Genomic DNA, 25647 nt, shown 5'->3' on the forward strand with positions numbered 1-25647 from the left:
TATATATGTATATGTGTATATATATATTATATATATGTGTATATATATATATTTTATATATATATGTGTATATATATATATTATATATGTATATGTGTATATATATATTATATATATATATATATGTGTATATATATATATATATATTATATATATATATGTGTATATTTATATTATATATATGTGTATATATATATATATATTATATATAAATGTGCATATATATATTATATATATATATGTGTGTATATATATATATATATATATATATGTGTATATATATATAAATGTAATGAATTATTATTTATTATTATTATATAATATGTGTATATATATATATAATATATGTGTATATATATACATATATATATTTTTTATATATATGACAGCAACACTCATAACAATGACAACACAATTACATTGACAATCATGTTACGTTATTTTTAAAATGTTTCCTTTACTTTTTCATAACCTCTTTAACACACTACTTCTCCGCTGCGAAGCGCGGGTATTTTGCTAGTATATATATAAAGCTGTACCCGGCCACGCGTTGCTGTGGCTCAGTCTGGTTAAATGGAAAAGAAAGAAAAGAGAAAGCGCACGTTTCTAATATGTTTAATTTCACAATGCTTGTGGGTACAATATTTTTTGTTGTTCCATTGTCTGTGCAGAATGTTAGACTGAATAATATTGTTAAGTTCGTAGACGTCTTTGTTTTTGGCCGCAAGAATAGGTCGTTCACTCAGCTAATCGTGATTCTTATAATTGGTTTGAATATTGGGAAATACTTTTTCAACCAATTCTTCTTTTGACGTCACTAAATTGCAGAAGTTATGAGGCAATGAAATTCGTCCTGAGGTCTGATCAACCGGCACCTTTCCGTTCCCAATTTCCAGATTTCTCCATCCCCGTTATTGACAGTTTGCATTATTTGATCGTAAATGCCTTTTTGCTGAAGCGTTAGCTTAGGAATATTTGATTGCACATATGACAAAAGATCACCCGGCATGACGCAATTCTCCATCGAATGAAGCAGCAGCAGATCGATTCAGTGATGGCATTCCCAATTGATTGAGAACTTTGTTCGCGATTTCTAAGCACAAATCTTCAATCATTATCAACGCTTAGTTGTAGATGTCTGCTGTGTAATCCATGTTTATATTTGAATTTTACTTGCGTATTCGACGGAAAATATCTTTAGCCATGTGCGATTTATATTTCTCCCATAACTGTGTTGGAGATGAAGGAGAGCAGGCGGTCAATATGATTGCAAACAATGCACGAATTTGATTTGGATGTGAGGTGTTGCACGCGTCATTAATGTACACATCCCAGTGTCGGTCGGTCTCCAATAAATTCAGAGCTTGACATGTACTTCGGAAAGTGGCATGTGTAACGCCGTTGACAATTCTCAATTGCTGGAAGGACGTTGGACCGGGCACATTTACCAACAGCATGTGAACAAAGAAGCATTCATCTTGATTGGGATGCACGGTGTACAGTCTGCCTATCGTAGTTTCTTTGAATATGCCAGGTTGTCCATCGACTCGCTCACCTCATTTGCGTTGTTCAAATGATTTTCTACTCGCATTCCATGTGTAATACGTAGGCACTTCCGAATACAGCAGTGTTTTCGCAAATGCGTCATTTTAAAATAACGTAAAGAAAGCAGTTAACGTTGTAGCCGGTGGATTCAGGGCTATTTGTTGCACATTTGCAGCTGTGAAATAAATGCGTTGTCCATTTTCTAGATGTACTGCTAAGTGAACAACATCTGGACTTCGTTCATGTATGGGAAATGATAGAATTACACCATACAGCTTCACTGCTGCTTATGTATCTTCCAGCCTAATACTGTGCGATTTCATCGATATGTATGACCGCATTCCTATCACTTCTTTCTGGTTGCATGCCAAAAACTGCCATGTCGCTGCCTTTTACGTCCAACAGATGGCGTTGTGTTTTCAAAAAAAGCATGTTTTAACCTGTCGCAGGTGTGAACTCTATATGTTATATAATATGTATATAAAAACACGCGCGTATTCGAATGCAACGTTGTGTCAAAATTTCAAAGCAATTGGTGAAGAACTTTCGGAGATTTAAGGTTTTGAACAAACGAACATTTACATTTACGTATATATATATATATATATATATATATATATATATATACAGTGGTGTGAAAAACTATTTGCCCCCTTCCTGATTTCTTATTCTTTTGCATGTTTGTCACACAAAATGTTTCTGATCATCAAACACATTTAACCATTAGTCAAATATAACACAAGTAAACACAAAATGCAGTTTTTAAATGATGGTTTTTATTATTTATGGAGAAAAAAAATCCAAACCTACATGGCCCTGTGTGAAAAAAGTAATTGCCCCCTTGTTAAAAAATAACCTAACTGTGGTGTATCACACCTGAGTTCAATTTCCGTAGCCACCCCCAGGCCTGATTACTGCCACACCTGTTTCAATCAAGAAATCACTTAAATAGGAGCTGCCTGACACAGAGAAGTAGACCAAAAGCACCTCAAAAGCTAGACATCATGCCAAGATCCAAAGAAATTCAGGAACAAATGAGAACAGAAGTAATTGAGATCTATCAGTCTGGTAAAGGGTTATAAAGCCATTTCTAAAGCTTTGGGACTCCAGCGAACCACAGTGAGAGCCATTATCCACAAATGGCAAAAACATGGAACAGTGGTGAACCTTCCCAGGAGTGGCCGGCCGACCAAAATTACCCCAAGAGCGCAGAGACGACTCATCCGAGAGGTCACAAAAGACCCCAGGACAACGTCTAAAGAACTGCAGGCCTCACTTGCCTCAATTAAGGTCAGTGTTCACGACTCCACCATAAGAAAGAGACTGGGCAAAAACGGCCTGCATGGCAGATTTCCAAGACGCAAACCACTGTTAAGCAAAAAGAACATTAGGGGCTCGTCTCAATTTTGCTAAGAAACATCTCAATGATTGCCAAGACTTTTGGGAAAATACCTTGTGGACTGATGAGACAAAAGTTGAACTTTTTGGAAGGCAAATGTCCCGTTACATCTGGCGTAAAAGGAACACAGCATTTCAGAAAAAGAACATCATACCAACAGTAAAATATGGTGGTGGTAGTGTGATGGTCTGGGGTTGTTTTGCTGCTTCAGGACCTGGAAGGCTTGCTGTGATAGATGGAACCATGAATTCTACTGTCTACCAAAAATCCTGAAGGAGAATGTCCGGCCATCTGTTCGTCAACTCAAGCTGAAGCGATCTTGGGTGCTGCAACAGGACAATGACCCAAAACACACCAGCAAATCCACCTCTGAATGGCTGAAGAAAAACAAAATGAAGACTTTGGAGTGGCCTAGTCAAAGTCCTGACCTGAATCCAATTGTGATGCTATGGCATGACCTTAAAAAGGCAGTTCATGCTAGAAAACCCTCAAATAAAGCTGAATTACAACAATTTTGCAAAGATGAGTGGGCCAAAATTCCTCCAGAGCGCTGTAAAAGACTCATTGCAAGTTATCGCAAACGCTTGATTGCAGTTATTGCTGCTAAGGGTGGCCCAACCAGTTATTAGGTTCAGGGGGCAATTACTTTTTCACACAGGGCCATGTAGGTTTGGATTTTTTTTTCTCCCTAAATAATAAAAACCACCATTTACAAACTGCATTTTGTGTTTACTTGTGTTATATTTGACTAATGGTTAAATGTGTTTGATGATCAGAAACATTTTGTGTGACAAACATGCAAAAGAATAAGAAATCAGGTAGGGGGCAAATAGTTTTTCACACCACTGTATATATATATATATATATATATATATATATATATATATATATATATGGTTTTGGCAGCCAAGCGCTTTTTTTCCAACCTAGAAGACGTCTCTTGAGATCCGTCTAATCGCCTCGTTGATTGCATGTTCTCCAAGGTACTTTCAATCCCCATTTCCTGCACCGAGTCATCTCCCCTTTTATGAGTGACTGTGTTAGTGGCCGTACTTTGTACAGGTCTTTGAACGCACTGAATACTTGTAACTGGTGTCTCCCGTCAGGCTACTAAAGACAGGGAATGGAAGCAATTGTCGAGTAACAAAAATTATTTGTAAGTGATTTCGCATTGAAGAAATAGTAAAAACTTGTTCACTTGGGTCAATATCTAAAGAAATACACACAGCAAATGCAATTGCGAATACACCAGAATCTGTATGATTTAATTGTTGCTGTGCATCTTCATAAACTATGGGAGGTTTGTAAGGAAACAAAGCACGAAGGAAACGAAGCTGCTCTTTGGTGAGGTTGAATTTTTTATCAGCGTTTAAACTGTCATAGACATGAATTACAGCACCATCATAATAGGTACACACCCAGTGAGTCACTCGTTCAGTAGCTGCAGAAGGTAATATTTAAATATGTTTTGCATTTTGTGGAATGGGCATTATAGGTATGTCAGGAGTCCACATTAGCAAAACCTCTTGAGGTTGGAAAATTGTATGCGCAGCTAAAATTTCGTTGAATTTGCTCATGTGATCTGTTGATAAATAATCATTATTTACCAACTCATTCATTGCAATATCTGACAGTGGTAAGATCACTCCTTCCATAACACTAAACACAAACACTAAGTAGACACTAACACTAAAAAACGGCAACACCGGCGGGAAGAACACTAAATGAGATAAAGTAAAAGTCTACTAAACGTCTTTATTATAACTGCTTTATTGTAGCAGGTGAGGGAACGCTGGCGCACGCTTATTGTTGCCGCTCCTCCCTGTTAACAACACTTTTCGCAAAATTTGCCTTAATTCTGCACTTTCTTACGCTTGTTTTATTTCGTTTATTGTACGTATAGTTCGTGGATATAGCTGACTCGAATTGTATGGATTTGGCTTAATATTTACAGATTTTATGGACTCCACTTTACTGGGAACAGCTGAGTCTGTGGATCACAGGACGAGACCTACGAACATTTCTTTGTACCTGGCGATCTAACACCTCGGGATGATCTGTCTCCGTGATTATATTCGCTATGCTGATCTGCTCCCATTTTATCTTACAGTACCCTACAACCGGGAACTGATCTGATGTTCATACTAACCTGGCTTATGGCTTATGGCTCCTGGGCGATCACGCCTGAAATTACCAAGTGTTACTGTTTATGGCTGTGTATTGGAACATCCAAATCCTGCTACCTCCTCCTGCTGTGCTTTCTGCTGCTTGCTATCGCCGCTCACCTACGCTACCACACCCGCCTGTCCTACCGGCTGCGTTGTGCTGTGCTGCTTCTACACTGCAATCAGCTAAGTATCACTCACTATTTTAGCGCTTTGAGTACTGAGAAAAGCGCTATATAAATGTAATGAATTATTATTATTTATTATTAAACACTAAAGTACAAAAACGGAGTAGAAAGTAACACTAAACTGCAACACCGCCGGGAACACCGGCACACCGCGTCTACTAAACACTAAAGGAAAAAATACTATTCAGTAAGTACCACATCTACTAAACAGTAAAGGACAAAGGACTAAATACTATGGAAAAAGAACGGCATGACCGCATCAGCTGCGGAGCTCAGCTCGGAGCGAAATGAAGTGAATGAAATGAGGTGAATGGGAGGGGAGATGATCACGTGACTCCAACACCCGCCTTAACTCTCCATCCCTCCACAAACACACAAACACAGCCACACGGATCCCAACTCTCCTTTATAGATATAGATTGCCAAACCCTTAATGCACAATCTTCTTTCAGTTTTTCTTAAATGTACGTATCCATTAGCTAAACGCCAGCTCTTTAGCCTAAGCTGTTTGGAGAGAGCGATGCTCGATGATGTTCGCCTTTATTCATCAGGTCTCCCTGCGCTCACACACAGCAGTTTGTTATAATTGAAGCAGTAAGCTCATTCCACCTTGGTCGAGTGTGTGCTGTTCTGAATTTAATCGGTAGGAACATACAGGTGACGTGACTAACTGCAGCCATGTGTGTCATGGAGACTGATTTGTAGTGTTGCTGTATTTTTACTGGCAGGATTATGGAATTTCAAACTGACTTCAGTTTTATGTAGTTTTTGCAGACTTTCAGTAGATTTACAAATGGCTGACACCCCCCCCCCCTCCCATCCAGGCCCTCCATCTGCTTACTTTAAAGAGGGATCCCCCCCCCCACTTCCTCATTCTCTGAAATTCTTGGCATAACAGAGGAGGACCACATACAGTGGACACCAAAAGACATACCTGAGTGAACAGCAGGAACAAATACAAAAATGGTAAACATCTAATAATAATAATAATAATAATAATATATCCTCAGATTTGCCATTATTCCCGCTGATTACCCGTTCCAGTCCTAAAGAATACACGTTCATGTCAAATTGTGTTCTCCAATGACCATCAAAGAAAAGCCGGAAGTGATGTGTGGCTGGAATGTTCTCCTCCTGGCCGACTGAGTATGTTCAAGAGTAAGCAGCGCCAGTGAACTGATAATCTTATTTATTATTACTTATTATCTGATTGATGCTTTTATCCAAGTGACTTACTCCATTTGAGATATAGTCGGTTCCATTTTCTTTTCTTTTTCAGTGAAGGCACATGTTCAGGGTCACACACTGGTGTCAGTAGCAGGATTTGAAGCCACAACCTCAAGATCTAAAGTCCAAAGTCCTGTGTGTTGTGTGAAATAAAAATCATAAAATAATTAAGTGCTTAAAATTGTCAGTTTTATTTACAAGAAGACTTTCACTTCTGCTGTAAAAACAATGAAAATTGGATAATTTTTCATTTATTATTTTTCAGGAGAAGCATTTTTTAGGGTATGTGATGCATTAGATCAAATGCGTCAAACACAAGGCCCACAGGCCAAATCCAGCCCGCCTGACCTTGCAATGTGGTCTGCAGGAATCATGCTGCAAAATGGCCAAAAAAAATCATGCTGTTTCTATTTTCACCACAAGTGGCTTGAACAATGCCAGAAGTGCAGTGCTGTATTGTTTCCATGGAGATGTTGGCACGTATGTGTGCCAGCGTCTCCCGCAGCTTAAGTCAGGTAGGAAGCTGGCCTGTAAGTGTGGTAGGAGGCGGGCCGTAATGCGAGCGCGAGCTACTTCAGGTCTGAGCAGAAGCTGCCATTTGTCTCACAGCACACACACACACACACTGCAGGCATTAAATTAGCAGCAGAAGCTGCCATTTGTTTGTGCATTTGTAGCGCCGATCTGTGAGCAAAAGCTGCCAATGTCTGTTGATCTCTGTTGATCTCCATTGCTGATCATACTGCAGGCATTAAATCAGCATACACTGTAGGCATAAGATTAGCAGCAGAAGCTGCCAGTTGCTGAACCTGCACTGCAGGCATTGATTATTAGTAGCAGAATCTGCCATCTGTACCCTGCCAGGCATTCACGGGCGTTGTGTGAATTTTTTTTACTCTGCCAGGTGTTAACAGCAGAATCTGCCATCTGTATTACCCTGCCTGGCATTAACAGGCATTGTGTGAACCTTTATTACTCTGCCTTCTTCACTCCATCTGCCAAATCAAGCTATCCCAGTGCAGTTTTCTACTTTTCCCTTCTACCGCAGATTGCCAATAAACTACATCTTATTAGTGGCGATATTGATCCCAAAATGTCCAAAAAAAGATGACACTGAAGGCAGACAATGTAATGACAAATGGGAAAGTGAATACATGTTTGTGCTTATATTGTGTTATGAGGCAGTGTCGGTGATGAAAGAGTACAACGTACGTCGTCATTTTGACACCAAACATGGTGTTAAGTATGGCAAATATACTTTGGAAGAAAAGCATAAAATTGTGCAAGAACTAAAAGGCAAACTGCAATCACAGCAGCAAATGTTTACAAAGGCTACAGCGAAAAATGATGCTGCAGTGAACGCAAGCTTTATAGTGGCTGAAGAAAGTGCCCGTACTTCAAGGTGTTTTTCAGAGGGTGCCTTTTTGAAGCAATGCATGCTAAGTGTGTGAGCAGGTATGCCCAGACCAGATACAGAGTTTTCAGTATGTCAGTTTGTCAAGAAACACCATTGCAGACAGAGTTCGGGAACTCTCAGGAAATCTATCAACACAGCTGGCCGAACAGACATGCAGTTATCTCGCTTTTTCATTTGCTGTCGATGAAAGCACAGACAACACTGATACAGCGCAGCTGTCCATCTTTATACGTGCCATGAAGACCGACCTCTCTGTCATTGAGGAACTTTTGGATGTAGCTGCCATGCATGGGATGACGACTGGTAGAGATTTATTTGAGGCTGTGGAGAAATCCATAAATAATTATAAATTACCCTGGGAAAAGTTGGTGAGGCTAACTACTGATGGCGCACCTGTAATGTGTGGAGAAAAGAAAGGTAATGGTTGGAATAATGAAGGAAAGAATGCAAAAAAGTCACTGCCACACACCTCTGATTACTTATCATTGCATTATTCACCAAGAGGTGTGGAAAAGTCCCGGAAATGAATGACATAATGACCACAGTCATTAAAACAGTTAACTTTATACGGGCACGTGGCCTCAATCATCACCAGTTCCAGCAGTTTTTACAGGAGGTGGGTGCAGAGCATGGAGACGTGCCATACCACACAGAAGTAAGATGGCTGAGCAGGAGCGCAGTCCTCAGAAGATTTCTTCAGCTCAGAGAACAAATCGCTCTTTTCATGGAAAGTAAAGGAAAGCCATTGCCTGAACTGTCAGATCCCGCCTGGCTATGTGATTTTGCTATGATGTGTGACATATGCGAGCATCTCGCCCAACTGAATCAGAAGCTGCAGGGACGCAGACAAGTCATCACGAAGATGTCTGACATGATCACAGCATTCCAGCGTAAACTTCAACTATGGAAGTCCCAACTGGAACAGGACAATCTTGCCCACTTTCCTGTTTGTCAGAGTGTCTCAGCCACTGTTTCTGGTGCTTTTCCTTGTAGTCAGCTGGCTACCAAAGTTAGCCGGTTAATAACTGAATTTGAGCGGCGCTTCTCTGACTTCAGAACACAGCACTCAGGCTTTGACATCTTTGCCAATCCTTTTACAGTTGATGTCAACAATGTGCCCCATCACCTTCAGATGGAGATAATTGAGCTTCAGACTGACAGTGGCCTCAAATCAAAGTTTCAGGATGTTGCAATTGAGGACTTCTACCCTCTACTGCCCCGACTTCATGCTGCCCGTGTTCTGTCCATGTTCGGGAGCACCTATCTTTATGAACAGATGTTTTCAATAATGAATCTGAACAAAAACAAGCACAGGTCACGCATCACCGATGACCACCTCCACGCCGTTTGGCGGGTTGTTACAGCACAAGAAATAAAACCAGACATTGACTCATTGACCCGGGGAAAACGGCGTCAGACATCTAGCCAGAAAACAAAACAATGAGCATTTTATGTACGTGGCAATATTACTGTTTTGCTTGATATCATGTGAGTTGGTTTGACATCCCTGTTAAGGAAAAAGATTGTTGCACTCATTTGAAATTCATATTTCTGGTTAACATTGTCAGTTTATGACTGTTCAGTAAACAATTCGGCCCGCGACTTAGGCTGGGTTTTAGATTTTGGCCCCTTCTGTGATTGAGTTTGACACCCCTGCATTAGATGATTAAATGTTATAAGTGCACAGTATCACCTGGATGCTAAATATTTCACTATCTCCATACTTTGACTGTTCCAGGCTGACTTAGCGATTTCCTGCTCTTTATCACTTTTCATTGATTTCCAGACAGCTGATACATTTGGCCTTGTTAGAAGTTAAGCTACCTGAGTATCAAACTCCTGACTTGACAGCCTCTCTCCTTCACTTGGATTTCTCGCACACTGATCACTCTTCATTCACCTGCCCCAGCAACAGGAGATACCAGGCAGACATGGCGACTGTAATTGAGATTCACGAGGGCCAAGGACTCGACCAGCACTTCTACTGTTTAACACACAGAGATGGCCCAATAAATATTAAACTTACCTGAATCAAGTGCAGATAATGGATGCTTTCAAATTTTCTTTCACCTGTGGTCTCATGAAGAATAACGCTGTAGTGTATCCCATGAGATATCATTAAAGATGGAAATTTCAAAAATGAATGATGTTCAGAAAAGAGGAGTACATGTAGCCACTTGTGTAAACTCAGGTTGGCCACTCTAGCTGCCCACCTCCACCCCAAGGAAGAGCCCTGACTATGGCAGCACAGACTCACAAAAAAGACAAAACTGGGCAGACAGACCAGAAGACATTTGTGTTTCTGCCTGTGGTCTTCCACCAGTTGAACACATCAGAGCCCATCATGTCTGTCCTCACTCAGCTCATCACATAGGTCAGCTCCTTTTCTCTTGAAGATGACACAGACTCTTGACCACCAAGACCACCCAGGGCAGGCCAGCACAGAGAAATGCACTACCAGTTAAGGACTGTCCAATCGAAGTGATCAGACCTCTATAATGACATTCCTGAATGAAATTAGAAAGGAATTAAGAAAAAGGAATAATAATCATAAAGAGAAAAGGAGATTAAACCAAACTAAGGGGGACTCAGCCCAAGCTGCGAGCTCCTGGGTGTTTTTTCAAATCAGTGAAATCAGAAGAACGTCATTGAAGACCATAAAGTCACAACTCACAGGACATGAGGGTATGTGGAGACTTTGCTAAATTCTTCAAAATTCTCAGAGGCCTCCATATGGGGAATCCAGCAGAATTCTTTGAATTAAATATAGAACAACACACTCAAGGACGCTGGTGGGAAAAGTTCTTATTCATGCAAAAACTTCAGGAAATCTGGAAAAAAATGCTACCAAGTCAGAGAGTTGAAGAAGCATCAGCCTTGACAGCCTTTAAAGAAGATTTGGATGAGACATCAGACAAGTAAGGAATTAGCCGAGCAAACATACTTGACTGAATGGTTTGTCAAGCGTCTTATGTTCTAAGAGTATGAGGTTCACTGAAGGTGAGAAAGAGAAAGCGCATTAGAAAGAACACATGAGGAGACATTAGAGAATTAGGATAGAGTTGAAGGTCTGGAGAAAAGACAGAAATAGAGAAGGAGACGATTCAAACCTCACGAGTACATTACTAGAAGAACAAGGCCGACCTCAGAAAAAACAACCATAACAAAAGATCTTACAGATCATCAAACTGTCAGGCCACTGGAGCACTGGAGTCTGACAAAGAGGAGTCAAGCAATGGCGGACACCAGAGGGTTCAATCAGAGTGTCATCAGCTGTCTAAATGCATTATGAGGACAGAGCAGAGTTGTCAGCCCTGCAGTCTCATCTGCTCTTTCTTTCCTACATCTTCACATGTCCACTTCATGTTTGCTGTTTTTCACCGAGTTCTACAGGTTTTCTTTTTGTGTGTTAGATGAATTAGCCATTTTAAACTGGTCTTCTTGAGTGCGTCACTGGACTCTGTCATGTAGTGTCACTCTGTCCAGGGTTGGTTCCTGCTAACACCTGATGCTGCTGGGAGAGCCTCCAGGTCCATGTAAACAGAATGTTAAGTTGTGTATTTGGAGGAAGGAGTTGGTATGTGGTGAGTGGATTATGGGAAGGAATGGAGCTGTAGACAGAGCCAAAGGAGCTTACATGGGCCTGGACTGACTAGAACAGGGGTCCTCAATCACAGTCCTGGAGGGCCAGAGTGGCTGCAGGGTTTTATTCCAACTTGTTTCCTAATTAGAAAGCAGTCCATGCTGATATTGAAACCTGGTATTGAACTATTTAGCTTGTTAATGTTTGAATTCATCCAAGAGCAAACTGAATTGCACTGTAGAGTTTCCACATTATCCTTGTGTTTTGTGGACCAGAAGAGATTTAAGCTTAACGGTCCTTCCAATTCCCCTCTCATTTATTTCTAAACATTTTTTATCACAGATACTTCATGGTAAGCACATGAGCTGGAGCACTGCTGGTTTATTGGTTAGCTGCATCTCATTATTAACTAATATCTGATTAAGAAAACAAGCCACAATTAAAAGTTAAATGCAGCTGCTAAAATCTAAAATAGACAATTAAAGGTTCTGAATGGTAACAGAACTAAAATGAAGCCCAAAAAACATAATGCTTTAGTAGTAAATAAAAGGTTTCTAATTAAGAAATTGGTTAAAGTGAAAACCTGCAGCCACCACGGACCTCCAGGACTGTAACTGAGGACCTCTGATCTACAAAGTAACTAAACTTTGTCTTTGGTGAATAAAGACAGTAACAAGGCATAGAGTTAAACACCAACTTTCATTATCAGCAAGGACGGAGTTCAAATTAGGACACTGGCTGGAATGAAAACCCGTAGCCACTGCGGCCCTCCAGGACTGTGATTGAGGACCCCTGGACTAGAGGGACAAAAGGCTGGCAGGACATCTACATGTGGGCTCACCTGTAAAGACAAGAACAGACTGAGAATTATCAGAGAGGGGACAGAAAGGGGAAAGACCACCTGCTTGTGTGCCACTTTCACTCAGCCACCTGCAGGTCTGCCATTTCTGTCTTAATGCGGCTCACCTCTGCCTGTCACACAGTTTACATGTCGGCAACATCAGTTTAATGTGACGTGCTGTGAGGGGATTTGTACTTCTGAGCAGACTAAAGATCTGGCTGTGACCTAAAGAAGGTTCACATTTGGTTATTTCAGTTGCCTTTTCTTTTTGTGTCCTCTGTCTCTTTAAGACTCAGGAGTGTTCCTCTTGGAGGGCTGCCATGTAAAAACGAAAGTGAAAGCAAAGAGCAGAGCAGCAGAGCTCAGGGCCTGTACTGTGAAGGTTTGCTTTTATGAGCCCACAGATAATACAAAGACAGTTTTGAAAAGATCTGCTCATCAGTGAATTCTGAAAAATAAAATCTGTGATGGAAGAAAACTGAAGAAAAAAGTAAAAGCAGGTAAGTGAAATGCAAGTTTGACTTTGTCATTGTAACTGAGCTTTGACATCTGCTCATGTTTCCTCCATTTGGTTGTTTTTGGTGTCCTCGTGAAAGCCTTTTACACTGGATGTCTGCCACTTTGAGTGTTTTGTTTGCTTTATTCCTGTGATGTTACAGTCAGTGAAGTGACCAGTAGACTCATCATAGCCTCACGTCTTCAGGCTTCTTCACATTTTTTTCTTCAGTATTTTTAGTGACAGCTCCACAGCACTGCTAAACACCGAGATGGCGACTGGGGAGACTTTGTTGCATTTCATCTTAGTGTAAAGTTGATTTTTAATGGTTATTTGTTGACGTTTGGTTTTAGTTTACAATGTTGATATTCATACAGTCCGTGTGTTACTCGGTCCTGGGATATTGTAGTGAATGCTCCAACCTCACAGATCTCTAACATCCTGAGCTTAAATGTAAGTGCAGTTTGTGTGTCCTCCTTGTGTTCCCTCAGGCTACTCTCATTTTCCTCTAACGCTCAGGTGAAGTTCAGTGTCTGATGCTAATCTGTTGCCATGTGGGTGTCTCCTGGGGAAGGTGTGGTGGTGCACAGTTAGTCAGGCCTGCCGGCATTTTATATCAGCAGATGTGAATGTAATCGACGGCCATTTGAGCACAAGTAGGGTGGCTGACAGACGACACTTATGAGGTGTCCTTGTATTTATACAAGCCATATAAATAAGAGTATATTTGAATTAAGTTTAGATATAAAAATGCTAAACACACCATATATAAATAACAGTAAAGTTCATCAATACATTAGTGCAGGCTCTGCTTCCTCCATCTTATTTTATCAGTACAGAAGCTTCTTGGTTTTAAATTGTTTTATTGTTAAGGATGACAAGAGGGTCCCTGGTACCAAATAGGCCCAAATGAAGGACACTTTACCATTTATATGTATAAAACAGAAAACTCTTTTAGCTCAAATTACTTAGGATGGACGACCTTCACAGGGTTGAGCTCCTTTATGTGGCTTACCAGTAGTGAACTGACCCTGGCACTCCAGGGCCCTCATGTATAACTCTGTGTGTAGAATTCACACTAAACAGACACTATACAGACAAAAGTGGAATTATGCGTGCACACAAAAAAATTCATATGCACAAAATCATGCGTAAGCCAACTTCCATGGACTTCTGCTACATAAATCCTGGTCAGCCTGACGCCCCACCCTGACTCCTCCCAGAAATATGCAAATCAATATAATTAGCCCCTTTTGTTCAGTGTTTAGTTAAAAGACAATGGAAAAAGCATGTGAAAAAAGTAGAATATTAGCGAATGCAAAGTGGAGGCAAGGAAAAATGGGAAGGGAAGGCAGGCCAGGCAGGGTGTGGAGAACACGTTGATCCCTCTGCCCTGGGAAGCGGTGAGCTCTTGGGGGGTGCTCTGACACCGGCGGTGGGTTCCGCCAACCAACTTCTCCCCCTGAGCCTTCCCTGCCGACCTGGAGCTTGTCACATCACACCAGGTGGCGATCCCGCGCCCTACCCCACGCACCCACCCCTGGGGGGATGGGGATGAAAGGTGCAGAGGGATCCACCGACACCAGGACGGCTGACCCAGGTGGCCCGCTGGGTTGAATCCTTCGGCCAGGCGGCGCAGACCCCACTTGTCTACCTCTCGGCGGGTTCATGCCCTCTTCAACTCTCTCTTCACCCCTTTGTAGTTCTCACAGCCCCAGACCACAGCCAAGTGGACATCTGGTCATGTTTCACATTGAGACCAGACACGTGCACACTGTCCCCAGCTGTCTTCTGGTCATGTAAGAAAGAATAAGAGAAGGAGAGGGGAGGATGTTTGGAGTTAGGGTTTAAGTTTTGGTTGTGGTTGTGCCTGGTCAGGCAATGGGATAGGAGGGAGGGGTGGGAGGGAAGGTGAAGGGGGACAAAAGCTTGGCTTGAGGGCTGACTTTCAATAGATCACAGCGAGGGAGCTGCTCTGCTACGTACGACACCCCAACCCAGAATCAGGTCATTTACGAATGATTTAGCACCGGGTTCCCCACAAATGTGCAGTGCGAATAAGGAAGAGGGAGCAGCTGCTCATTCAGGCCACTCCCCGGACGCCTCACCGGTCCGCCACCATGGGGAGGGTGGCCTCTGCCTATCCCTGGCCCACCGTGGCTCCGCAGCGCTAGGGTATCGTCACATTTAGGAGGGATTCTGACTTAGCGGTGTTCAGTCATAATCCCACAGATGGTAGCTTCGCACCATTGACTCCTCAACCAAGCACATACACCAAATTTCTCAACCTGCGGTTCCTCGTACTGAGCAGGATTGCTGTTGCGACAACACCATCATCAGTACAGTACAATTAACCTGTCTCACAATGGTGTAAATCCAGCTCACGTTCACTGGTAATGGGTGAACAATCCAACAGTTGGTGAATTGTACTTCACAATGATAGAAAGAGTCAACAACAACATTTATTTATATAGCACATTTTCATACAAAAAGTAGCTCAAAGTGCTTTACATAATGAAGAAAAGAAAAATAAAAGACAAAATCCAAAATTAAAATAAGACAACATTAGTTACTCCTTTCTATGTTAAGGTCCGATGGCCAGGGTGGACAGAAAAAACAAAAAAAAACTCCAGATGGATGGAGAAAAAAATAAAATCTGCAGGGGTTCCAGGCCACGAGACCGCCCAGTCCCCCCTGGGCTTTCTACCTAACATAAATTAAATAGTCCTCTTTGTAGTTAGGGTTCTCACGGAGTCACTTGATGGTGGTGGTCATACAGACTTCTGGCTTTTAATCCATCCATCATTGTTGGAACATCATGGTGCTTTGGGTAGATACTGGAGAGATGTGCTCGGATTTTCTTTTCCTGGTAAGGATTCTAGCAGCTGCATTCTGCACTAGTTGCAAACGATTTATGTCTTTTTTGGGTAGTCCTGAGAAGAGTGCGTTACAGTAATCTAGCCGACTGAAAACAAACACGTGAACTAATTTCTCTGCATCTTTCGATGATATAAGAGGTCTAACTTTTGCTATGTTTCTTAAGTGAAAAAATGCTGTCCTAGTGATCTGATTAATATGCGATTTAAAACTCAGATTACAGTCAACGGTTACCCCTAAGCTTTTTACCTCCGTTTTGACTTTTAATCTTAATGCATCAAGTTTATTTCTAATAGCCTCATTGTATCCATTATTGCCAATCACTAAGATTTCGGTTTTCTCTTTATTTAATTTGAGAAAGTTACTATTCATCCATTCTGAAATGCAGGTTAGACATTGTGTTAGTGAATCAAGAGAATCGGGGTCATCAGGTGCTACTGATAAATACAGCTGTGTGCTATCAGCATAGCTGTGGTAGCTCACGTTATGTCCCGAAATAATCTGACCTAATGGAAGCATGTAGATTGAGAAGAGCAGCGGACCCAGGATAGAGCCTTGTGGAACATCATATAGGACATCATGTGTCTTTGAATTATAATTACCACAACTGACAAAGAATTTTCTCCCTGCCAGGTAGGATTCAAACCAATTTAAGACGCTGCCAGAGAGGCCCACCCATTGACTAAGGCGATTCTTAAGAATATTATGATCAATGGTGTCAAATGCGGCACTCAGATCTAAGAGGATGAGAACAGATAAATGGCCTCTCATTTACTACTTTAACGAGTGCAGTTTCTGTGCTGTGATTTGTTCTAAAACCTGACTGAAATTTATCAAGAATAGCATGTTTATTGAGTTGCTCATTTAACTGCATAATGACTGCCTTCTCTAGAATTTTACTTAAGAAAGGTAGGTTAGAGATGGGTGTAAAATTTTCAAGAGCAGAGGGGTCTAGGTTATTTTTCTTAAGTAGGGGTTTAACTACAGCAGTCTTAAGACAGTCTGAGAAGACCCCCGTATCTAATGACGAATTTACTATGTCAAGAACATTATCAATTAGCACGCCCGATTCTTCTTTGAAAAAATTTGTTGGTATTGGGTCAAGGGCGCAGGTAGAGGGTTTCATTTGAGAAATTATTTTATGTAAATCAAGTAAATCTATCCTAGTGAAAGAATTTAATTTGTTTATTACTGAATACTGGGGTTTAGGAGGATCCTTAGTGTTGGGGAGATATACTACAGTATGTTATTTCTAATATCATTAATTTTTTGATTGAAACATACAGCGATAGCCTCACAGGTTTTACTGGAAGTACTTAGGAGGCATTCCTTTGAGTTACCTGGTTTAACAGACGATCAATCGTCGAGAATAAGACTGGGATTACTAGCATTGTTATTTATAATCTTAGAGAAATAGCAGCGCCTCTCAAGACGGACTGTGTTATTGTATTCTGTTATTTTAACTTTTAATATTTCATAGTCAATAGTTAGTTTAGTTTTCCTCCATTTACGCTCAGCTCTACGGCATGTTCTCTTTAAATCAGGCACTCTTTGGGTCTTCCATGGTATAACAATGCTAGAAGATTTTTTAACTGTCTTTTCAGGTGCAACTAAGTCAACAGCAGCTCTCACTTTAGTATTAAATCTTTCCACCTTACTATTTACATTATCCTCGCTCTTATAGTTGGCACTATAAACGGACTGATTGCTTAGAATGTTTGTAAGTTTTAAAGCTGCTGATGAGTCAAAGAAGCGTTTTTTAACAATGTGCTTCTCATGAGTGTTTTCTATCATTATTTCTATATTAAAAAGTAGAAGAAAATGGTCTGATAGACCCGTATCAATGACCTGTTTTATATCAACTTTTAGTCCTTTAGTAATTACTAAGTCAAACGTATGACCTGCTTTATGTGTAGGCATCTAAGTCGACATCTAAGGATCAAACAGTGACACCACCACAAGCCAGTTATCCCTGTGGTAACTTTTCTGACACCTCCTGCTTGAAACCCAAAATTCCAGAAGGATTGTGAGGCCCCGCTTTGAAAATCAAGATCAAGCAAGCTTTTGCCCTTCTGCTCCACGGGAGGTTTGTGGCCTCCCTGAACTCGCTTTAGCACACCTGCTTTATGGTGTGACAGGTGTACTGGTCCAGTCAAGCAACCTCCGAACTCTCCCCGAAGCATGTCGCGCCCGCGGGTGGCTTGGGCACTTGACACCAGAAGCAAGAGCCATGTAGGGCTCCCCCTCCTGCCTCACTCTGTCAGTGAAAAAATGATGATGAGTACTGGTATTTCACCTGTTGCGCCCCATAGCCCTTGGCAGAACTGGGGGCCTCCCACTTATTCTACTCTTCTCATGTCTCTTCACAGTGCCAGACTAGAGTCAGGCTCAACAGCGTCTTCTTTCCCCGCTGATTCTTCCAAGCCCATTTCCTTGGCTGTGGTTTCGCTAGATAGTAGGCAGGGACAGTGGGAATTTCGTTCATCCATTCATGCACGTGATTAATTAGATGACAAGGTATTTGGCTACTTTGGAGCCCATTACCAGGCCTATTCCGAGTTTTAATGTTTCTCGTCAACCGTGCCCCTCAGGTCAGCCATCTCGCCCATCGGCCTTGTCATCTAAGTGATGCATGGCAGGCACCCCTTATGGTCAAGGCAGTACACGCTGACTTGGTATGGCTTGGGGGATGTAATCATTACGAGATTTGATCCCACTGACACCTGTTGTGGTACTAATTCCTGGCCCAAACCTCTGAATGTTATCGATATTATTATTGTCTAATTGTAGAAATGGGAGTATGTTATGGCCCCTGAATAAGCATGTCTGTCCACTAATAAGACGCAAGAAGTAATCAAATTATTAAGTACTATAGGGGGATAAGTGGTTTTGTGCTATATTCGGTGTGTGTAGTCTAGCTATGTGATCTAATGGTTACGTGTGTAGTACTGAAAATGATTTATGTCTGAGTGGTTGTTGTAATGCTGTTATGTGTATTTTTGTTTTTATTTTTTAATGCTCATTACTTTATGTAAGAAGCAATGTTATTTAATAGGATTGAGTTATGTACGGAATGTGTTATGTCGAGGGTGAATGGCGGTGTGATTTGCCTGATCCTTACAACTGTGACCCTTCAGGTAAGGATCACAGAGAAGGTTGAGATTTTACCAGCATTTCATGTAGAATGCTTCCTTGGACATTGTCCTCTAAGAAGTTCTGTCAACAGTGACCCATAGAGCTATGGTTGGTTAGGTCCTTGGCCATAGCACCAGTGGGAGATTCACAGATGAGTCCCAGGAAGGCTCTGTTGAGGCTGACAGAGGCCGTGGTCCCTGCCGAGTGTCTCCTCGGCCACTACTGGCTCTATCATCGCCAACCCAGATCTACCTGATGATTTCTCCATACGTTGTTGACCATGGGTCTTAAGCCGGCCATAACAACTGTCCAGAAGTCTACAACATAAGCCCACAAACTGGGGCACAGGGGCTGATGTCAACAAGCCCGAGGAATGGGTCTGCCAAACACAGCATCCATGGGCTAGATCAGAGACCATTAGTCTTGCTCATTGGAGCTGAGATTTCCTCACATGCTGAGCTGCTTCTCTTCGCAGACTGTGACAGTAGCTTTCTGCATCTTTTATTCGTTCCAAGCTACCTCCCGCATCCTCTTTCCGCTCATTTTTGATGAGATAATTTTGAGTCTGCATTTCTTTCTTTTGTTCCTTCTGAAATGGGTATCATTCTTTATTGGACTCATAATTTACATCTCTTTTACATGGAACAGTAATGTACAAAGTGTTTGAGTACAGGGACTTATGGCCATACAGCCACCTCTCCCGGGTTCAAGATAGTATAAGTTTTACGTATTAAGTCATTACTTTACATTGAACATTCCAAACATAATACGAAGTTGCTTCGATAAAAGATACATAGATATATCAATAATGGCTGTTTATAGTCCATATTTAGAGTCCATAAGCATCTCCTAAAGTGGAGTTCTTGAGCTATCAGCTCTCAGTGGTACAGTATAATATAGTTCCGTTAATTCCATAAGTTTCATACTGTTTGCACATAGCAGCCACCTGTTTCCCTTGCCAAGCCCAGATCTTGACTATGGTTTTGCTAGACAGTAAGAAGGTAGAACAAGGATCTGATTGCTAAACATAGTTACTCCAACACGTGCTGCAACTGGGAGATGTGCCGAGCCCTGTTTCGCACCCCAGCCCAACCGACCCAGCCCTTAGAGGCAATCCTTATCCCAAAGTTACAGATCCGGCTTGCTGACTTCCCTTACCTACATTGTTCTAACATGCCAGAGGCTGTTCACCCCGGAGACCTGCCACAGATTTTCACGGGCCATCGAGACCTCTCCAGATGCCACCGGAAGCGCAACGCTTTCCAAGGAGCAGGATACCCCTCTTGGGACAAACTCATTCAAGGGTGGCCCTACCCTTCAACGAGAAAACAGAAATCTCCTCAGGGCTCCTGCCGGCAACTCCAGGATCGCATGCATCATCGCCCCCACCCATCTCTGCCACTCTGGATTCAGAGATCTGAACCCGACTCCCTTTCAATGGGCCCCACAATTCAGAAAGGTGCTCACCCATCCCTTAGGACCAACTGACCCATGTTCAACTGCTGTTCACATTGAACCCTGCTCCACTTTGGCCTTCAAAGCACTTGTTCCTCTTGTGTTAGGGTCTGCACCGACCCGTTTTAAATTTTAAATGCATACAAGAATCACATAAATTTGTTTATTGCATCAATGCTTTTTGACTTTGTCAGGAACCTCTATTTCAACAAAATAAAGCAAAAAAAATATTTTTACTAAATTATAAAATGCTCTGGTTGAAATTATGACCTTTGTGTTGTTAGGGTCGGTTTCGACCCAGTTATGATAATACAATGATAAAGCAATAATTAGAGCCAAAACTGAAATCCTAAGTGCACTGTCAGCTGACACACTGACCACCAGCTCCTCTCCTAATCATGTGACCTTTCTCATTTTGTGTGGCTTTCCAGTATACCTACACAAAAACAAAACAAACAAAGACGGGCCTGTCCAGACATGTGAGGTGAATTCACTCATTTGAGTGGCCATTTGACTTGCACAGTGCACATTTACAATTTGCAGCATGCAAAAATGAGAAGAAGATTTACAGTGAGCCAAGTTCTGGATCATATTTTTGGTGAAAATGACGGAGAGGACACAGAGCAGCATAGCGATTCAAATGAGCTGGTTTCTGAGGAGGAAGACAATGTGGAGTATCATCCAGAAGACACAGACACATCTGATGAGTCGGATGAGGAGGTCACTGGTGCTGAAGCTGCTCCTGCTGAAAGATTCAAGTCCAAAAATGGTAAGATCTTTTGGAGCTCAGTACCTCATGATGTACATGGCAGGGCAGCTGCTGCAAATGTCATCAAAATGACCCCTGGAATCACAAGGTTTGCTCTGACCAGAGTCAGTGACATCAAAACATGATTTGAGCTATTTATGCCATTGTCACTAAAAAGAATCATCATTACTATGACGAACCTTGAAGGAAAAAAAGTCCATGGCAACATGTGGAAAGACATTGATGAGGAATACCTGGATGCTTTCATTGGTGTTCTTCTTCTTGCTGGAGTGTACAGATCCTGCAATGAGGCCACTGATAGTCTATGGGATGCATCAACAGGCAGAAATATTTTCCGGGCAACAATGTCACTTCAGACATTTCAAGTGATATCAAGAGTCCTCAGATTTGACAACAGAGAGACAAGAGTGAGATCTGACAAGCTTGGTCCCATCAGGGATGTCTGGAAGAGATGGGTGCAGCTCCTTCCGCTGATGTTCAACCCAGGGCCAGAGGTGACAGTGGATGAACGTCTTGTCCCTTTCGAGGAAAATGCCCCTTCCGGCAATACATACCCAGTAAGCCAGGGAAATACGGCATAAAAATCCGGGCAGCCTGTGACGCAAGAACCAGCTATCCCTGGAATCTACAGATTTACACAGGCAAAGCTGCGAGTGGCATCCCTGAGAAAAACCAAGGAAAACGTATGGTCCTCGATATGACCACTGGACTGCAGGGTCACAATATCACTTGTGACAATTTTTTTACCAGCTATGACCTCGGACAAGAACTTCTCAAGAGGAAACTTACCATGGTGGGAACAGTGAAGAAAAATTAACCTGAGTTGCCTGCTGAAATCTTGCAGGTGAAGGGCAGGGCTCCACTTTCCTCAAAGTTTGCTTTTACAGACACCACCACTGTTGTCTCATATTGTCCAAAAAGAAACCGGAATGTGATACTCATGTCTACTCTTCACAAAGACGCAGCTGTATCATCAGGAAGTGACAAAAAGCCGACAATTATCCACGACTATAACAAAAACAAAGGAGGAGTGGACAACCTGGACAAGCTGACAGCCACATACACATGCCAGCGAATGACCAGAAGATGGCCAATGGTTGTGTTTTACAACATCCTTGATGTGTCTGCATATAATGCATTTGTGTTGTGGAGCCACATCCACCAAGGTTGGAACTCAACCAAAAAAAACAAGTGGAGACTGTTTCTTGAGGAGTTGGGAAATTCCCTTGTCAAGCCACACATTAGGCGAAGGGAACGGGTGCCCTGAGACCTAGACAGCTGCAGAGCTCACCCAGCACTCCATCCTCACCATCAGCAACACAGAGAGAATCTGCATCAGCATCCTCCTCAGCCAGCCCTGCCTCAACACCAACCGAAACAGCGCCAACCCCAGTCAGGCCGCCTGATTCGAAAAGAAAGAGGTGTCAGGTCTGCCCAAGCAGTAAGGACAGAAAGACAAATGTATTGTGTTTCAACTGCAAGAAATATCTCTGAAAAGAACACTCAGAAAGTGTCACTTTTTGCCACACATGCCTCTAAACACACACATACACAAGCATGTTCTTGTACACAGAGGTTTTTACTCTGATTTAGCTTTGTATTAGTTTTGGAACTTGTAATTGATTTCTATTTGTTTGATTTTCTTGATTGGATTTGTTTATTTGACCATGCAAATATATATTTTGTGTCATGACCTGTTCTGCTTTTCATTTTTTTCAGTTTATATTAAAGTTCTATTGCTGAAAAAAATATTTTTTTGTCCTTTTCTTGATGTAAATATCTATGGGTCGAAATTGACCCGTAACACCATAGATGTCACTTTAGTTATTAATATTAAAATGAAAAAATAAATAAAACAAATTTATTTAAGAGATGTGTTCTATACCCCTCAGTATTAGTCAGGTAACACAAGAACGTTTTATTTATTAATATGATTCTCTTGAGGTTCATTTTACCATTTTTTTAAATTGAAATCAAGGGGTATACTGACAAAAAAAGGCCCAGAGGCCCACACCAAAAGTATTAAAACCAACATTTTCATGGATAAGGAAGCCTAACAAGGTAACCAAGAGATGAGAAACAAATTGGATGATAGCTTATTGTTTTTAGTGTATTGTATAGCTGATTTAATACATGGGTCAAAACCGACCCGTTAACATAAGAGATGATAACAGAAAGCTAACACAAGAGGAAGGTTAAATATTTGCTACTACCACCAAGATCTGCACCCACGGTTGCTCCACCTGGACCCTCACCCTAGGCTTCAGTGTGCACCACAGCGGCCCTCCTACTTATTGCGGCTTAGCCCTCGCAGCCACCAGTATGGGCCCGACACTCCAGTGCCATCCATTTTCAGGGCTGGTTGATTCGGCAGGTGAGTTGTTACACACTCTTTAGCAGGTTCCGACTTCCATGGCCACCATCCTGCTGTCTCTATCAACCAACACCTTTTCTGGGATCTAATGAGTGTCTGCATTGGGCGCCTTAACCCGGCATTCAGTTCATCCTGCAGTGCCAGTTCTGTTTAGCCCACTAGGCACTCAGCATTCCACACCAGTGAGCCAGGCTTCTTACCCATTTAAAGTTTGAGAATAGATTAAGATTGTTTTGTCCCCAAGGCCTCTTATCATTCGCTTTACCAGATAAAACTGTGTGCCAACAAGTGCCAGCTATCCTGAGGGAAACTTCGGAGGGAACCAGTTGCTAGGTGGTTTAGTCTTTTCCCCCTATACCCAGGTTGGACAACTGATTTGCAAATCAGGACCACTGCGGATCTCCACCAGAGTTTCCTCTGGCTTCGCCTTGCCCAGGCATATTTCACCATTATCACGTATGATCTGGCTCCACCACCCCAGCAGGGTGGGCGAGACAGGCTGGCGGTGCACCCAGGCTGCTGGGTGCCCAGGATCCTGCCTCGGCAGCGCTATCTGGGTGACTGGCACTGCACACTTCACTTCCATTGCTCCACAGGGTTTCGAGTGAGACCCGTTGCCCCCTAGTCCCTGGAGGGAAGGGTGGGACCCTCTGACTCACGCACATGTTAGACTCTTTGGTCCATGCTTCAAGATGGGTCAGATGGGGAGCCGACTTCTCCACTGACCCCTGGCACCCTGTGAAACATGGGCACACCACACCCTGGCGGTGCGGTGTGGTAAGGGACACACTAACAACAGTCCGTGCCTGGGGGAACAGCCACACCTCCAAGCTTATTTATAAGGTTGTGGTTTTTTTTTTGTTTTTTTTTTATTTGGGGTATTTGGCCTGTACTGAATGAAAGCAACTCATGAAGCCATTGTTCTGGCTGGGTGGTTGCTCTTGTGGACGATCACTTAGACAAGACAGCAGGTGTGGTCATATAGCAGCTTTATTTTCTCATCGTCACAGTGAGCAGGTTTCAGAAAAGCAGGCAATCAATATTACATGACAGCGTCAGGGCTCTTCTGAACAACTGTTTGTTGGGTGGGGCAAAGTTTTTATACCCCTAGAATGCGTGATTTAATATCATTATGAAATGCAACAGTCGACATTTTATTTTACACAATCCTTGAGCCCCTTCAATGCTCCTTGTGCAACTTGATTTTCTTGGCCCCTTTGTTATGGCGTTCAGATGTAAACTAAGGGAAAACGTGATAAGGCAGTCTCAGTGTGGAATGCTTAGACCTTGAGTCCTTTTGACAAATATTTTTCTGTTTGTTCAGCAAAGCATGTTTTTAAAGCTTACTTCTGCTTAACTCCTTAGACAAGGATTAGTACAAGGGAACGAAGAGAACATTCATCTTTCACATTCCCCCCTTTTGAGCAAACAAAAAATACTTGATTAGAAGAGAGTTGAGAGGGAAAGGGTAGGAGAGGGGGAGGAGTGGAGTGGGCGGAGGAGTGTGGGGTGGCTGTGCTGATCTGAAGCATTTTTTCTTTGTGTAAAAAGTAAGCCTTTGCCATAGAGGCAGTAAAATACTTGGATACAGTGTATCTTATCAAGGGAACAGTACAGCAAGCTACAAGCAGGAAAACGATAAAAGCAAATGTAAGTGAAATTAAAACTGACTTAAGCCATTGACCCCATGACCCAAAAGAGGACATAAACCATTGGTCCCAAGAATTAGAAATGCCAGAATTAGTAGCTAGTTTATTAGAGAGACCAGTCAAATCTGCTAAAGCAAAGGGTGATTGTTCCATCGGGAGCTGTATTATTAGGGATATAGGTGCAGCATGCATCACCAAACATAGCACAAACGCCTCCTTTCTCAGCCAGGAGCATATCTAATGCCAATCGATTTTGCCAGGTCATAAGGGATGTTTTATCAAGTTGCTCATGGATACCTTCAACAGCTTCTTTAGTAAAATTTAAGAATCATTGTTGATTGTAATAGAGGTAATTAATCCAATCTACATTTTTGTTTATAGTAACCTGAGGAAAAATTGACTCAAATCCGGCAGCAGCTTGGTCCCGTGCCTTGAACTTATCAGGGACTCCGTGAGGGACCCCAATGGAATCAAAATACACCCCAGGGCCATGTAGGGAAAACTGGGAAGGGTCCACAGAACGGGGT

General features: G+C 42.1%; 2 protein-coding genes across 5 annotated transcripts in view; both read left to right on the plus strand.

Annotated features, from left to right (window-relative positions):
• Positions 1-25647, plus strand: part of LOC114643553 (protein NLRC5-like) — a 5922889-nt gene that overhangs the window by 4735817 nt on the left and 1161425 nt on the right. The window lies entirely within an intron of this gene.
• The window catches only part of LOC114643557 (NACHT, LRR and PYD domains-containing protein 3-like), a 1908976-nt gene that overhangs the window by 603996 nt on the left and 1279333 nt on the right, over positions 1-25647 (plus strand). Inside the window, exon 1 of one of the 4 annotated variants that reach the window (XM_051925779.1) lies at positions 12680-12865. The exons of the other annotated variants lie outside the window; for them this stretch is intronic. The gene's annotated coding sequence lies outside the window, so the exon portion shown is untranslated. Of the gene's footprint in view, positions 1-12679; positions 12866-25647 lie in introns of those variants that run through there. 4 annotated transcript variants of the gene reach the window in all.

This window comes from Erpetoichthys calabaricus, chromosome 4, assembly GCF_900747795.2.
Source record: "Erpetoichthys calabaricus chromosome 4, fErpCal1.3, whole genome shotgun sequence".
NCBI classification, from domain to species: Eukaryota; Metazoa; Chordata; class Cladistia; order Polypteriformes; family Polypteridae; genus Erpetoichthys; species Erpetoichthys calabaricus.